Here is a 15,957-nt window from a genome sequence, read left to right as displayed (position 1 = left end):
GTTGAAACATCCTCACGTGACCGCAGAGGAGGAGGTGCGTGGAAAACGGTGGGTGTGCGTTGGTTTCGCCCCTTCGCACACAGACTTGCGTCGTTATTCTCTACTCAGGGAAGATGTTACGTCGATTTCCGGTGCACGGACTTGGATCCTCTTCGCATTGCGGGGTTTTTGGATGCCCCAGGGATGATGCGTGGAATCCTGGGCTTGCGGAACGAAGTCACAGGTGCTGCATTGATTCCAGTGGGCGATGCGTGGAATTTTCTTCCGCACGGCAGGTGCTGCATTGATTCCTCTCAGGAAGTCAGGCTGCATCGTTCTGAGTCGACTTGCGTTGATCCCGTAGGGCCATGCGTCGAAGTTCCAGTTGCATCGCTGGCTCTTCGTCGATCTTCTATTGCGAAGTCAGGCTGTGTCGTTCCGGACTCTGCGTGCGGGGAATTTTTCACCACAAGCAGGTTGTGCGTCGTTCTTGGCAGACGGTGCGTCGAATTTTCGCTGCACGGGAATTTCAGCTGCAGGAGAGAAGTCTTTTTGGTCCTGAGACTTCAGGGAGCAGGAGGCAAGCTCTATCCAAGCCCTTGGAGAGCAGTTATGCAGTACAGCAAGAGAGCAGCAAGACGGCAGGGCAACAGCAAGGCAGCAGTCCTTATCAGAAAGCAGTCAGGTGAGTCCTTTGGGCAGCCAGGCAGTTCTTCTTGTCAGGGTGCAGGTTCTGGTTCAGGTATCTTCTCCGGGAAGTGTCTGAGGTGGTAGGGCAGAGGCCCTGTTTTTATACCCAAATGTGCCATTGAAGTAGGGGAGACTTCAAAGAGTGGCTTAGAAGTGCACCAGGTCCCCTTTCATTTCAATCCTGTCTGCCAGGGTCCCAGGAGGGGGTGTGGCAGTCCTTTGTGTGAAAACAGGCCCTTCACCCTCCCAGCCCAGGAAGACCTATTCAAAATTCAGATGTATGCAAGTGAGGCTGAGTAGCCTGCGTCTGGGGTGTGTCTGAGTGAATGCACAAGGAGCTGTCAACTAAACCCAGCCAGATGTGGATTGTAAGGCACAGAGATATTTAAGTGCAAAGAAATGCTCGCTTTCTAAAAGTGGCATTTCTAAAGTAGTAATATTAAATCCAACTTCACCAGTCAGCAGGATTTTGTATTACCATTCTGGCCATAATAAATATGACATTCCTACTCCTTCCAGACCAGCAGCTACCACACAAACAATGTATGAGGGCAGCCCCAATGTTAGCCTATGAAGGGAGCAGGCCTCACAGTAGTGTAAAAACGAATTTAGGAGTTTTACACTACAAGCACATTTAAACTACACAGGTACATGTCTTGCCTTTTACCTACACAGCACCCTGCCCTAGGGGATACCTAGGGTACACCTTAGGGGTGACTTATATGTAGACAAAGGGGAGTTTTAGGCCTGGCAAGTACTTTTAAATGCCAAGTCGATTGGCAGTGAAACTGCACACACAGGTCTTGCAATGGCAGGCCTGAGACTAGGTTAAGGGACTACAGAAGTGGGTGGCACAATCAGAGCTGCAAGCCCACTATTAGCTTTTAATCTACAGGCCCTGGGCACATGTAGTGCACTCTACTAGGGACCTATAGGTAAATTAAATAGCCCAATTGAGTGTGATCCAATGTAACCATGTTTAAAGGGAGAGAGCATATGCACTTTAGCACTGGTTAGCAGTGGTAAAGTGTGCAGAGTCTAAAAACCAGCAAAACAGTATCTCAAAAATGGAGGGAGGCAGGCTAAAGAGAAGAACAAGTTCCCAATAATGTGACTGCCATGAAGTATGGGTTAAATAGTGTAGTTAAAATATCAACTACAGGGGGGAATGTTAATATTGAAAAAGTCTATGTTGGTGTGTACAATGATGTGTTCACATCTCTATTAGCGAAGTTACCTCTGAGACCACAGCTTGAGGTTATTGATTGACATCTCACAGCTGAGGCAGCACGTAGCCATCAAACAAATGAACAAACAGAAAACTCAGGATAGGTCCCACAGATGGGCACAACAACACCACAATTGTTCCAACAGATTGGTCCCAATAAAGGGCAAATAGCTAGAAGGGTGTGCACATTCTCAAACACCATAAAGTCCGATGTCAAATGTGATTAGGAACACTCAACCAATGCGAACACAGCATGCACAGTAACACACCACAGTCACTCGCCCCTCAGGAAGGACAGCTGCACACCTTATTCACTGATCTTCATTGTGTCTGTTAGACTTGGCATCCTCGGCGTGGTCTCCCCCAACTTTTTGCCTTTGTTTCCGAGGTTGATGATTTTTGCTGGACTCTGTTTTTGCTGTTTTTGTCACTCTGGGCACTTTACCACTGCTATCCAGTGCTCCTGTGTAAAATGTATGTGTAATTGGCTTTCCCTGAGCGGCATATTTGATTTACCAGTAACTCCCTATTACAGTGCACTAGAGGTGCCCAGGGCCTGTAAATCGAATGCTACTAGTGGGTCTGCAGCACTGGTTGTGCCACCTACATTAGTAGCCCTGTAAACATGTCTCAGACCTGCCACTTCAGTGTCTGTGAGTGCAGTTTTAAACTGCTAATTCAACTTGGCAAGTGTACCCACTTGCCAGGCACCCATAAGGTAGGCCCTAGGTAGCCTCATGGACAGGGTGGAGTGTATGTAAAAGGTGGGACATGTACTTATGTGTTTTACATGTCCTAACAGTGAAATACTGGCAAATTTGTTTTTCACTGTTGGAAGGCCTATCTCTCTAATAGGCTCACATGGGACTGCATTCAAATATTATTAAAGTGCAGATTCCCTCATGGAGCAGATAGAAATGAGGAGTTTAGAGTCTCTGAAATCACAATTGAAAAATACATCTTTTAGTGAAGTTGGTTTTTAGATTGTGTATTTGAAAATGCCACTTTTAGAAAGTAGGCATTTTCTTGCTTAAACTATTCTGTCACTCTGTCTGTTTGTGGATTCCCTGTCTAAGTCAGTTTGACAATTGGGCTGTTTGCACCTCTCTTTAGACAGTAACACAAAGGGAGCTGGGATGTAGCCTACATATCCTGATGAGCCATTTGTGCTAGGAGGGAGGGGAGGGGTGGTCACTTACACCTGAAGGAGCTGTGCCTGCCCTCACACGATGCAGTCTCCGACCCCCTGGTGTGTGTCTGGGGCCTGGTCTGGGCAAGGCAGGATCTTACAACAAGAGATACTTTCCTTTGAAGTAGGCCTACTTCAAAGGCAGAAAGGGGTATAAGAAGAGCCCCCAAAACCTCCTGAAATATAGATCACTTCTGGAATCAAGAGGAACCTCTACCAAGGAGAAGAGCTGAGGAAAAGTGCGGCCTTCCTTTGACTGTGCTTTGTGGAGCTATCCTGCAGTTGCTGCTTCTGCCTGTGAAAGGGGACAAAGACTGGACTTTGTGGTATATTTCTTCTTGAGAAGAATCTCCAAGGGCCTGGACTGAGCTTACCCCTGTACTGACGTCTCTGGGTCATCAAACACTTCCTCCATCAGCACCTGGACTCTGCTGAGACTCCTGCCCTGATATGTGTTGCCCTATCCAGTCCCTGGGCCCTTGAAAGGTGAAAATCCAAGAAAACTGACTTCAGACGACTCCAGACTGACCCCGCTGCTGAATCCTGTGACTGCGCCTGCGCCCAACTCCATGGTACTCAATGGAGTGTGACGACCCTCAGAGACCCGTCACCGCTGCAGCCCCACTGAAATCTGTGACTCCATGGAAGTCCCCGCACCACTTCCTGACAGCCGGATATCGACTTCGCCCGAAGTGCGCAGATTCAACGCTTCACACCGAAGCCGCCTCACCTCCACCGCTCCACAGCAAGTACCCGATGCCTCTTCGTGACACCTTAGCTCCTTTGCCCCGCAGCACCGGAACCAATGCCACCTCGGATCAAGCGAAGCCGCAATCCCCGACTTTGTGTGCCGGCTTGTTTTCACACTTCACTAAGGTACTGTCCCAGGGGGTTTATGTGACTCCATGCCCAGTGCCGATGGTGTCATATTGTTGTTAACGACTCCGTCACGATTCTGTGTTAGCACCTCGTCGAAGCATTTTGTGTTTCTAAGCTATATTTTTAAGTTTAGTCTTTAAAAAATGTATGTCGGATTTTTGTTGTTTTGGTCTTGTTTCATTTAGATAAATATTGGCTATTTTTCTTAACTTGTGTTGAGTCTTTTTGTGGTGTTTTTACTACATTACTGCGTGTGTTGGTACAAATACTTTACTCCTTGTCTCTGAAGTTAAGCCTACCTGCTTGTGCCAAGCTACCAAGGGAGTTAGCAAGGTTTAACTGAGTATGATTCTCCTTTACCCTGAGTAGAGTGAGGGTCCTTGCTTGGACAGGGGGTAAACTGACGGCCAACCAAAGACGCCATTTTTAACAGTGTCCAATAGAGATTGAGGCCCACCTGAATTTGTTATCAGGACCTTATTGATGACTCCAAGACAATTGTTCACATTCTTCACTCTAAAAGGAATGCTGTAATTGTTTTATGGTACTCAGAGAAATGTATAAACACCACTTAGACCAACTGTACCTTGAGACAGTCCTCAGACACCAGTTCTGTAACTGTTCTTCCGGACTTAGGCCTTCATTACAACCCCGGCAGTCGGTGATAAAGTGGTAGTAATACCACAAACAGGCCGGCGGTAAACAAATTGGAATCATGACCATGGCGGAAACCGCCAACACAAACAGCCACTTTAAAATTCCAACCACCACGGCGGTAGCAACAAACACCGCAGCGGTAACCGCCAACTGTTAGGTGGAAGACAATGTACCACCCACTGCATTACAACACGCCTATCTGCCAGCTTTTCTGGGGCGGTAAAAACGCCATGAAAAGCACAGCGGAAACAGAACACAGAAGGGAACCAACTCACCTCTCAACACTCAAGGAAGAACCAGGACGCCATCGAGCCCGAATTGCAGGTGTTCCCCATGCTGGTGTACCTTCTCATACACTGGGAACAGGAACGCCGGCAAAGACGACCACAGTGAGTACTGCACCTAGCACACAGGGGAGGGGGGAGGAAAAAGAGGGGTAGGAAAAAGAGAGTGACACACACACGCAACACGCAACATGCCCACCCCCACCCCCGCCCTCACCCCCAACACCATACACACAAACACATGCAACAGCATTACATATACACCCTGTAACCCTCAGGAATAACGCAAGGACAAAAGGAATGGAGTAAAATAAGAGTGTAATATTAGTAATTTTGAGAAATACGTTCTCAAAGCAATAAACGTACGATATATACAATATATATAAAAGGAGGGACAATACCCACTCCAAAATGTCCGTGGCCGACTGGACCAAAACACATAGGCTAAGGCCACACTTGACTCCTGCCTCAATATGGAGAGTACACTGCAGGGACATCAGGTCGAAAACACACAGGCACCTCAGGGGGACGGGCAGTGTGGGGGACACTTCAGCTAGAAGATGGTATAATGCCACTGGCCTGAAGGGGGCTCCATGCCCACTGCTTTGCCCTGGGGAGTGCAAGGCCACAGTCTCTCAAGTGAGTGGTCTCCCCACTACTTAGTCCTGGGAAGTGCAAGGCCACAGTCTCTCAAGTGGGTGGGTTGCCCACTGCTTGGTCCTGGGGAGTGCAAAGCCACAGTCTCTCAAGTGACTGCAGCCCATGTAGTCACCACAACACACTGCTCTTCAGCGGTGACGGCTGCTCAGTGGATGCCAGTTGCGCTGCAGGTGGCAGTACAAGCAGTGGTGGTGGTAGCCTCCAGGGCTTCACCTGCAGCCTCTGGCGGCTGCCCACTGGAGCTGCTGATGCTGGCAGTGGTGCTGCTGGCGGCGGGGCAGGTGGTGGGGCTGGCCACGATGCAGGTGGCTGTGCTGGCTGCTGTGCAGGTGGCAGTGCTGCCCGCGGTGCAGGTGGCGGTGCAGGCAGTGGTGGTGGTAGCCTCCAGGCCTTCACCTGCCCACTGGGGCTGCTGCTGCTGGCAGTGGTGCTGCTGCCGGTGGAACAGGTGGCAGTGCTGGCCGCAGTGCTGGAGGCTGTGCTGGCAATGGTGGTGGTAGCCTCCAAGCCTTCACCTGCAGCCTCGGACGACTGAAGTGCCATGGTTGGTGTTCTGTGCCCCTTCCTGCCCTTGGCAGATGGTGGTACCTCCTTGCTTCTGCCAGCTGGAGTCTTTGTCTTGCCCTTGCTGGCTGGTTGTGCCTCCTTCCCCTTGCTGGCTGGTGTCCCTTTCTTGCCCTTTCTAGGTGGCTGACCTTTCTTGGCCTTGGCAGGTGTTGCTGGCACACTGGCTGGGCTGACGGGTGCCTCTTTGGAGCCTCTCACACCTGCAGTAGCTACAGAAACCACAATGGCCGTAGACTGGGTGTCTGAGGTACTGGGCTGGGTTCTGGCCACCCTGGCCCGAGGTGAAGGACAGGGGGAGGGTTAGGGAATAGGGTTATGTTGGCGAGGAAAAGCTTCTTATGGACACTGGGGTGGGAAGAGGGTGAAGGTTTGGGAGTGGAGGAAGAGGGAGTGGTTGTAGGAAGTGTCTGTTGTGTTTGGGTGCAGGTGCATGGGCTGAATGCTGTTGTGAGGTGGATAGCTGTTGGGTGTGTGTGTGCTTGTGTACTTTGAAGGAAGGGTCACAGACACAGTGGGAGAGGACACAGGGGACGTGTGCATGGATGTGGGAGTGGTGACTGCCAGTGAGGGGCATGTAGTGATAGGTGTGATGGTGATGGAGGTAGTGGATGAGGATGCAGGGCATGCAGATGTGAGTGGAGACGCTACTGGCAGGGTAGGTGGACAAGGAGGAGGAGGGGGACACAGTGGAGGCAGTGGATGTTGGTGTGTCTGCATGTGGATGGTGCTTGTGTGAGTGCCTGTGAGATGAAGTGTGGTGCTTGTGTTTGCCTGAACCACGTCTCTGTGTGGGATAGGCTGGGGTTGAGGGGATTGGGACTGGGTAGAGGAAGTTAGAGGTGGGAGGCTGGAGACAGGGACAATGGCTGCAATCAGTGCAGAGGCCAGAGCCTCCTGTGCTCTCTGTTGGGCCGCCACACCAGAGTGAATGCCCTTCAGGTATGCATTTGTTTGTTGAAAATGCCCTGCTACACCCTGGATGGCATTTATTATGGTTGACTGCCCAACAGAGAAGGATCTCAGGAGGTCAATAGCCTCCTCACTAAGGGCAGCAGGGCTGACTGCGGCTAGGCCTGAGGTGCCTGGGGCAAAGGAGATGCCCACCCTCCTGGGTGAACGGGCATGGGAAGCACGCTGAGGGGCTGCTAGGAGGGCGGTGCTGGTACGGGGGTGGCGGCTGTACCTGTTGTTGGGGTGGGCACAGAGGTGTCCGCCACCGCTAAGGAGCTTCCATCAGAGGAGGAGTCGCCATCGGTAGTGTCCCCTCCTGTCTCTGTCATGGCGCTTCCCTCGCCCTCCGCCCCACTGGTGCCCTCACCATTGGTGGATTCGGCCTCCAGGCCCATATGGGATGCAGCTCCCGCCGTCGCCGGTGCCTCTGCTCCTCCCCCAGATGATGCACACAAGGACAGGGTGACATAACAAAAAGGGGGCGAGAGACAGAGGATACACTTGGTCAATGCCAGCGACAACACTACCGTTGGCGTACACAACACACAGGGAACAGCCCTATGCAATAGACCATGCCCTACCAGTTACACTGCTAGTCACCAGCCAATGGGGTCAATGCCTAACGCCATTAGCTGCACACCTGAAACCCACAGGACCCTAGCCCTCTATTGGGGTTGGAGTGCATCTGATCTTGCCCATCATTGACCATGATGAAGAGATGTCCAGGATGAAGACTGAGCTAAGCACACTCAAGCTGTAGGCCTTGACAATTAGAGTATTGCAGGCATTATAGGCCCTACAAACAGAGATTTTACCAGAAGAGGTGTGAAACCCTTCACTGGCAGCCGCAGCAGGCGCAATTCCTCAACGATCCTTGTAGGCCATCCAGAGGAAGAGGCACTCTAGGGAAAAGGCAGCAACTGCAGCACTGCTAAGAAATGTGCTGATTTCTGTGATACGTAAAGCTGCTATGTAAAAGTCTGCACACAAGTTTACTAGTGAATACTGCTAGGATTCAGATGCCAAGGGAGACACTAAAGTAGAGCAGGATTCTTTTTGGTTTAAAGGTTGTGAGCTGTTTTTTGCTTCGAAGTCTGCTTGTCCTGGGATGGGCTTGCTATTTGTTAGAAAAGTGGTTTCTGGTTGGCTAGGGTACGCACTTAAGCCAGGCAGAACCCACCCATTCTGGTTGGGGCAAGTGAGTTACACACCCAAGATAACCCCTGCTCACCCCCTTGGTAGCTTGGCAAGAGCAGTCAGGCCTATCCCAGAGGCAATGTGTAAAGCGTTTGCACAACACACTCAACAAATGTGACGCACTATCCCAACCACAAAGGAAGCACAACACCAAGTTATGTAAAAATGAACAGTATTGTACACAACATTATTACACCAAACACAACATGTCATTAATACCCTGCTACCCAAGCAGTTGTCAGAACGTTACACAGTACTCTTACTCTGCAAAAACTGGCAGTAGTCACACATAACACGTAGGTTACTTATTATTCTGCATCATAAGCAGTCGTCAGGAGTCAAATTACTATAGAAGTACACTTGTCATGAAAGAATCATGAGTGTCCATACCAGGAACATTAGAAAATCCATGGCAAGTCATAAAAACATATTAGCATAACTGCATGGGTCATAGTAAACATGTCACAAAAAATACACTTGCCCTGGTAAGCTTATATTACCCTGCATGCCCATAGAAGGAACTTCATAAGGCCATAGTCACAAAAACATTATCAAAGGGCATGACGCAGTATAAAACTCATGACCTTAATATATAGAAAATGGCAGTTAGGCTCGTACATTGCTCTGAGGTATACCCACAGTGGGAAACAGGGAGGCCACAACCTCCTCATGAGATATAGTTCTCAAGGACAGATGTCCGGTACTGTATGTTAAGGTTCAGAGTACCCCTTCACCTTGCCAGACTGGCATATATCAGGGAAACAGAAAGTGCTACAACTCTTTCCTCCCATTTCCGTTACGGTATGACAGCACCTCAGCACCTCTCGAAGCACACCTGGGGGAGGAGGGGCAACATGGGGCCCAATGCCAGCACAAAAGAGTAATAAAAGGGGCCTGCACCTTCCTACCAGCAGGGCGACCTCCCCAGTTCCCTCTTCGCTGTACCAACTGCCGCGACCACGCGGGACCACAGATGCTTTACTGGTGGCCCGATCTCCTCTTGCACAGGCCCGGGGGGGGGTCATCAGTTGCCAGGGGCCTTGGGACGGCTCCTCCTATGCTTTACTCTAACTACGTGTGGGTGTATTGTACTGGGAGAAAACTAGGCGCTCTGGGTAGCGAGGTGAATATCAACGAAAAATGTCGAATCTCGAAATGGTGCACTCTTGAAAGACCACACCCAAAAGGTCTTGATAGATGCTAAAAGCACTATTGCAAATATAAAGTACAAGAGGCACTCATTATAACATGAAAAATAATAGTACTCATGAGTCAGTATACATAGGCAATGTTTTGTCATATATTTCTGAAAATTAATAGGATTATTTCCAACATAATCCCCAATTACAGTATCACTGTCCAAATCCAAATAGTAGAATTAATTGATCTGTTGTTCCAAGATTGCTATGATCCAAAGTCCAAGTCCAGATTTCTCTAATCAAAGTTCAATCATATTCTTCAAAAGATGATATAGCTTATTATTTAAACTTTAGCAGCCGCATCCAAATTGATAGCCAGTCCAGATTTTCTCAAATCAAGGTTCAATCCTATTCTTCAAAGGATGATATAGCTTATTATTGAAATTTTAGCAGCCCCATCCAAATTGATAGCCAACACGTGTTTCGTCTGGGAGTTTTCCAATGACTTCATCAGGGCTGTAAATTATATAGGTACCTATTATTATATGTGTATCCATATTTCCTAATTAAAAAGGAGAGACCTCCACCAGTGTATGGACATGAAAAAATATATGAGAAAATGTAAAAAAGGGGTGAAGGAAATATATGAAAGGAATATAAAAATTAATGGAAAGGTTGTGGAATTAAATATGAACACAATGGTGGGATGCAGACATATGTTAGTTCTCAGTGCACCTTAATTCCCAAAATGTGAGAATATCATACCCTTAGGTATCAAACATCATATATTATTATTAGATACTATGTCACCCATTCTTGAGTGAAAGGTGACCATGGTGTTAGGATATAAGAATTAGTGAATAAGTATCAAAAAAATGAAACTTACTTAAATCGCTCTTATTTACTGAATATGAGCTGACCCCGTACCCTAGTGATGTCCCTTACTACTAAAAAACACGTGCAAATGAGCCATGCTCTTACCTAAACATATATGTAGATGCGTCCTATATCATAAGTATTCCTTACAAGCGAATCCCAGAATAGTTCCGTTAAGCAACTTATCTGCTATGTAAAAAAAAATTAAATATAACTATCAAACACTTCCAACCAAACCAATATCAAGAAACAAATCAGAACCATAGAGAACCCTAAAATCCCATCTTTATCTAATCAGAGTTCTTATCAAAATTAACATGCCCTATTAAATAAATTCCTCCAATATAAATAAAATAGGCCAAGTATATAAGTATATCGTAATCATATCTCTCGACTAAGTCCCTTTTAAAAAAAAAAAAAAAAGCATTACTACTATGTCCTATCCTGAAATCTTGAATAAACTTATACTTAAAGCATGTAGCTTACCTGATATCAGTTATATCAATCCACCTTCCAATGAGTCAAAACGTGAAGCGCGAGTACATGCTTTAGGTATACGTTTATTCAAGATTTCAGGATAGGACATAGTAGTAATGCTTTTTTTTTTTTTTTTTTAAAGGGACTTAGGAGAGAGATATGATTACGATATACTTATATTCCACAACTTTTCCATTAATTTTTATATTCGTTTCATATATTTTCTTCACCCCTTTTTTACATTTTCTCATATAATTTTTCATGTCCATACACTAGTGGAGGTCTCTCTTTTTAATTAGGAAATATGGATACACATATAATAATTGGTACCTATATAATTTACAGCCCTGATGAAGTCATTGGGAAACTCCCGGACGAAACACGTGCTGGCTATCAATTTGGATGGGGCTGCTAAAATTTAAATAATAAGCTATATCATCCTTTGAAGAATATGATTGAACCTTGATTTGAGAAAATCTGGACAGGCTATCAATTTGGATGCGGCTGCTAAAGTTTAAATAATAAGCTATATCATCTTTTGAAGAATATGATTGAACTTTGATTAGAGAAATCTGGACTTGGACTTTGGATCATAGCAACCTCCTATGCTTTAGCTTGGGCTGCAGCAGTGCTCCTTATAAAAGGATGGCACGCTTGTGTCCTGGATGAACTGCTCAGTGCTGGACACCCAGGGGCACCAGGACAAGTGTTCTCGCTCCATCCCGTACCTTCCTGTGCCCCATGGGCATGCAACACAATGCATTTCCAAAGCACTTCGTAAATGCAAGGGGCTGCAGCGGTGATTCTTCCTCGCAGGGCTCTGGAAAGCTCTTCTCCAGGTGCTTTCAAAGCAGAGACAAGGCGCTCTCAAGGCGCTGTACTTATTACAGCTAAGGTGCTCCCAGAAGGAATTTAAAGCACTCTTCACATGCTAGGGAGCCAATTAAAGCGAGGTCCTCGCGGTGAATCAATAAAGTGAAGTATAGAGGGCAGGGGCCACAGCACCCAGCCTCTTGGGACACAAGGGGCACCCAGGGCAGCAGAAACCAGCAACAGGCCAGCACAAGGGGTGTTCAGTCAGTGGCAGTTCCTCCAAGTGACCCGTTAGGTCACAGGTCAGCGCAGTAGCAGCAGTCCAAGGCGGTTCCTGGTGAGTGCCTCTAGAAGCATTATGGTGGTCATTTCAACCCTGGCGGACGGTGTTAAAGCGGCGGTAAGACCTCTAACAGGCCGGCAGTAAAAATGTGGGAATTACGACCATGGCGGAAACCGCCAACAAAGGCAGCCACTTTAACACTGCGACCGCCACGGCGGTACAAACAAACAGCGCGGTGGTCACCGCCAACAGACAGGCGGAGGACAATGTACCGCCCACACTATTATGACAGGCCAATCCGCCACCTTTTCCTGGGCGGATTCACCGCGGATAAAAACACGGCAGAAACAGGATTTCGAAGGAAAAACGCTCACCTCTACACACTCCATGAGGAAGGACACCATGGACCTGGAACTCCAAATCCTACCTCCGATAGTCTTCCTGCTCCTGTACCAGGAGCACCAATGCCGACGGCGAAGACCACAGTGAGTACTGCACCTACGACACAGGGGAGGGGGGAGAGAAAAAACAGGGACACACAAACGCAACACCCCCACCCTCACCCACTACAACACACACACTAATACATATCCATACATTATAGTTACACCACCCCAACCCCCCGGAAGAATGCAAAGACAAAAGGAAATTAGTGTAATCATTGTAATATATTAAAATGCAGTACGGAAAAATATACATATATACACCATTAACAAAATATACACCAAGAATAGTAGTACAGGTATTGCACCATTCATAGTCCGTGGACCACTAGGCCCAAAATGCATGGGCGAGGCCCACACTCGATTCCAGATCAAAACAGAGAGAACACTGCAGGGACATCAGATAGAAATACAACAGGCACCTCAGGGGAAGGGAAGGGGGGGCACCTCAGCAGGATGAGTGCACAATGCCAGATCCACGAAGGGGCTCCATGCCCACTGCTGTATCCTGGGGAGTGCAAAGCCACAGTCTCTCTAGTCTCTACAGTGGGTGGTTTGCCCACTGCTGCATCCTGGGGAGTGCAAAGCCACAGTCTCTCAAGTCTCTACAGTGGTTGGTTTGCCCACTGCTGCATCCTGGGGAGTGCAAAGCCACAGTCTCTCAAGTCTTTACAGTGGGTGGTTTGCCCACTGCTTTCGCCTGGGGAGTGCAAAGCCACAGTCTCTCAAGTCTCTACAGTGGGTGGTTTGCCCACTGCTGTATCCTGGGGAGTGCAAAGCCACAGTCTCTCAGGTCTCTACAGTGGGTGGTTTGCCCACTGCTGCATCCTGGGTAGTGCAAAGCCACAGTGTCTCAAGTCTCTACAGTGGGTGGTTTGCACACTGCTGCATCCTGGGGAGTGCAAAGCCACAGTCTCTCAAGTGGATAACAGTCTCCACTGGTTCTGGAGGGGGACTGGTGCCCAGAGTGCTTCATCCTGTTAAGGACAGAGGTCCGGGATGCATGTCTCCACTGGTTCTGGAGGGGGACTGGTGCCCAGAGTGCTTCATCCTGTGAAGGACAGAGGTAGTGGATGCATGTCTCCACTGGTTCTGGAGGTGGACTGGTGCCCAGAGTGCTTCATCCTGTTAAGGACAGAGGTAGTGGATGCATGTTTCCACTGGTTCTGGAGGGGGACTGGTGCCCAGAGTGCACACTCACCTGTGACGGTCCCAGTTGCGTCAGTGCCCCAGCCGCTAATGGGCTAGCGGTGCTTGATTTGGCAGTGCCCTGTTCAGCGGTGCTTGCCCTGTTCAGCAGTGCTTGAGTTGGTGGTGCCCTGTTCAGCGGTGCTTGCCCTGTTCAGCGGTGCTTGAGTTGGCAGTGCCCTGTTCAGCGGTGCTTGCCATGTTCAGCGGTGCATGCCCTGTTCAGCGGTGCTTGCCCTGTTCAGCGGTGCTTGAGTTGGCGGTGCCCTGTTCAGCGGTGCTTGAGTTGGCGGTGCCCTGTTCAGCGGTGCTTGCCCTGTTCAGCGGTGCTTGAGTTGGCGTGGCCCTGTTCAGCGGTGCTTGCCCTGTTCAGCGGTGCTTGAATTGGCGGTGCCCTGTTCAGCGGTGCTTGAGTTGGCGGTCCTTCAGGGCCCAGCGGGTCTTGTGCTGCCGGTCCTTCATGGCCCAGCTGGGCTGTGGCTGGTGGTCCTTCATGGCCCAGCTGGGCTGTGGCTGGCGGGGCCCTCCTGGGCAGCTGGGCTTTGGTTGGCGGGCCCTCCTGGGCAGCTGGGCTGTGGCTGGCGGGGCCCTCCTGGGCAGCTGGGCTGGGGCTGGGGCTGGCCTCCTGGCCAGCTGGGCTCTGGCTGGCGGGCCCTCCTGGGCAGCTGGGCTGGGGCTGGCGGTGGCCTCCTGGCCAGCTGGGCTGGGGCTGGAGGTGGCCTCCTGGCCAGCTGGGCTGGGGCTGGCGGTGGCCTCCTGGCCAGCTGGGCTGGGGCTGGCGGTGGCCTCCTGGCCAGCTGGGCTGGGGCTGGCGGTGGCCTCCTGGGCAGCTGGGCTGGGGCTGGAGGTGGCCACCTGGGCAGCGGGGATGGGGCAGGCGGTGGCCTCCTGGACCACGGGGATGGGACTGGCGGGGCCCTCCTGGGCAGCGGGGATGATGGCGGTCTTCTCCGCCGTGCTGCTCTTCCCAGACTTACCAGGTTTCTTGTGGCCCTTCCCCACCTTGGGTGGTGTCACATCTGAGTCCACACTCCCACCAGGACCCCTTGGAGCGGCTTGGGTGGCTGGAGTATTCCCCCTCTCCTGCCGGGCACTGGCCAACTTCTGGTGCTTCACTGGGGGGTGACTGGCTGTGCTGTGGCTCCGTGCCACACTGGCTGTCCTGGTGGCCGGTGCACTCCACATACCTGTGACTACAGGCACCACTGGTCCTGGAGATGTTGTGGCTGAGGTGCTAGTTCGGGACCTATGAGATGGACGGGTGGGGGAGGTGTGGGAAAAGGGTCAAGGCTGGACAGGAAAAGTTTTTGGGACACACTGGGACAGGTAGCTGGAGGGGGTTTGGGAGTGGAGGAAGAGGTGGTGGTAGTAGGAGGTGTACGTTTGGTGACTTTGGGTGCAGGTGCATGCGCTGGAGGCTGTTGTGAGGTGGATGGCCATTGGGTGGGTGTGTGCCTGCGTTTGTGTATCTTGGGGGGGGGCGTCACAGACACACTGGGAGAGGACACTGGGGATGTGTGAATGGTAGTGGGGGTGGTGACTGCACGTGAGCGGGGTGTGCTGGTGGGTGTGCTGGTGAGGGACGTAGTGGCTGTAGAGGTAGTGAATGCAGGTGTGTGTGTAGACAAGACTAGGAGGGAGGAGGGAGACGACAAGGAGGGGGACATATTGGAGGCAGTGGATGTTGGTGTATCTGCATGTGTGTGATGCTTGCGTGAGTGCCTGTGGGATGTGTGGTGCTTATGTTTGCCTGGGCTTCCCATGTGTGGTGAGGTGTGTGCAGGCTGGTCTGATGGTGTGCTTGGGATAGGCAGAGGTACAGGGGATTGGGTCTGGGTGGAGGAAGTTGGAGGAGGGAGGATAGACACAGGGACAATGGCTGCCATCAGTGCTGAGGCCAGAGTTTGAAAGGCTCAGTAAAGGGCCGCCTTACCAGAATGAATGCCCTCCAGGAATGCATTGGTTTGTTGTAACTGCCTTTCTACACCCTGGATGGCATTCAAAATGGTAGACTGCCCAACAGTGAGTGACCTGAGGAGGTCAATAGCCTCCTAACAGAGGGCAGCAGGGGTGACTGGGGCAGGGCCTGAGGTGCCTGGGGCGAAGGTGATGCCCTCCCTCCTGGGCGGGCGGGCACGGGGCGAAGGCTGAGGGGCTGCTGGGAGGGCGGTGCTGGTAGGGGCAGTGGCGCTGGACCTGTAGATGCGGGGGGCACAGATGTTGCCGCCACCACAAGGGAGTTCCCATCAGAGGACGAGTCCGTGTCGCTGGTGTCAGCTCCTGTCCCTGCTGTGGAGCTGCCGTCGCCCTCCGTCCCACTGGTGAATTCTGAGTCCGTAGTGTGGCCCTCCATGGACATGTGGGATGCAGCTCCCTCGTGCTCCGCTGCCACTGCTCCTCCGCCTGATGATGCTAATGCACACAAGAACAGGGAGACCACAAAAAGGGGGGGGAACA

This window comes from Pleurodeles waltl, chromosome 2_2 (assembly GCF_031143425.1).
Source record: "Pleurodeles waltl isolate 20211129_DDA chromosome 2_2, aPleWal1.hap1.20221129, whole genome shotgun sequence".
NCBI classification, from domain to species: domain Eukaryota; kingdom Metazoa; phylum Chordata; class Amphibia; order Caudata; family Salamandridae; genus Pleurodeles; species Pleurodeles waltl.
Note: the sequence above shows the minus strand (reverse complement) of the source record.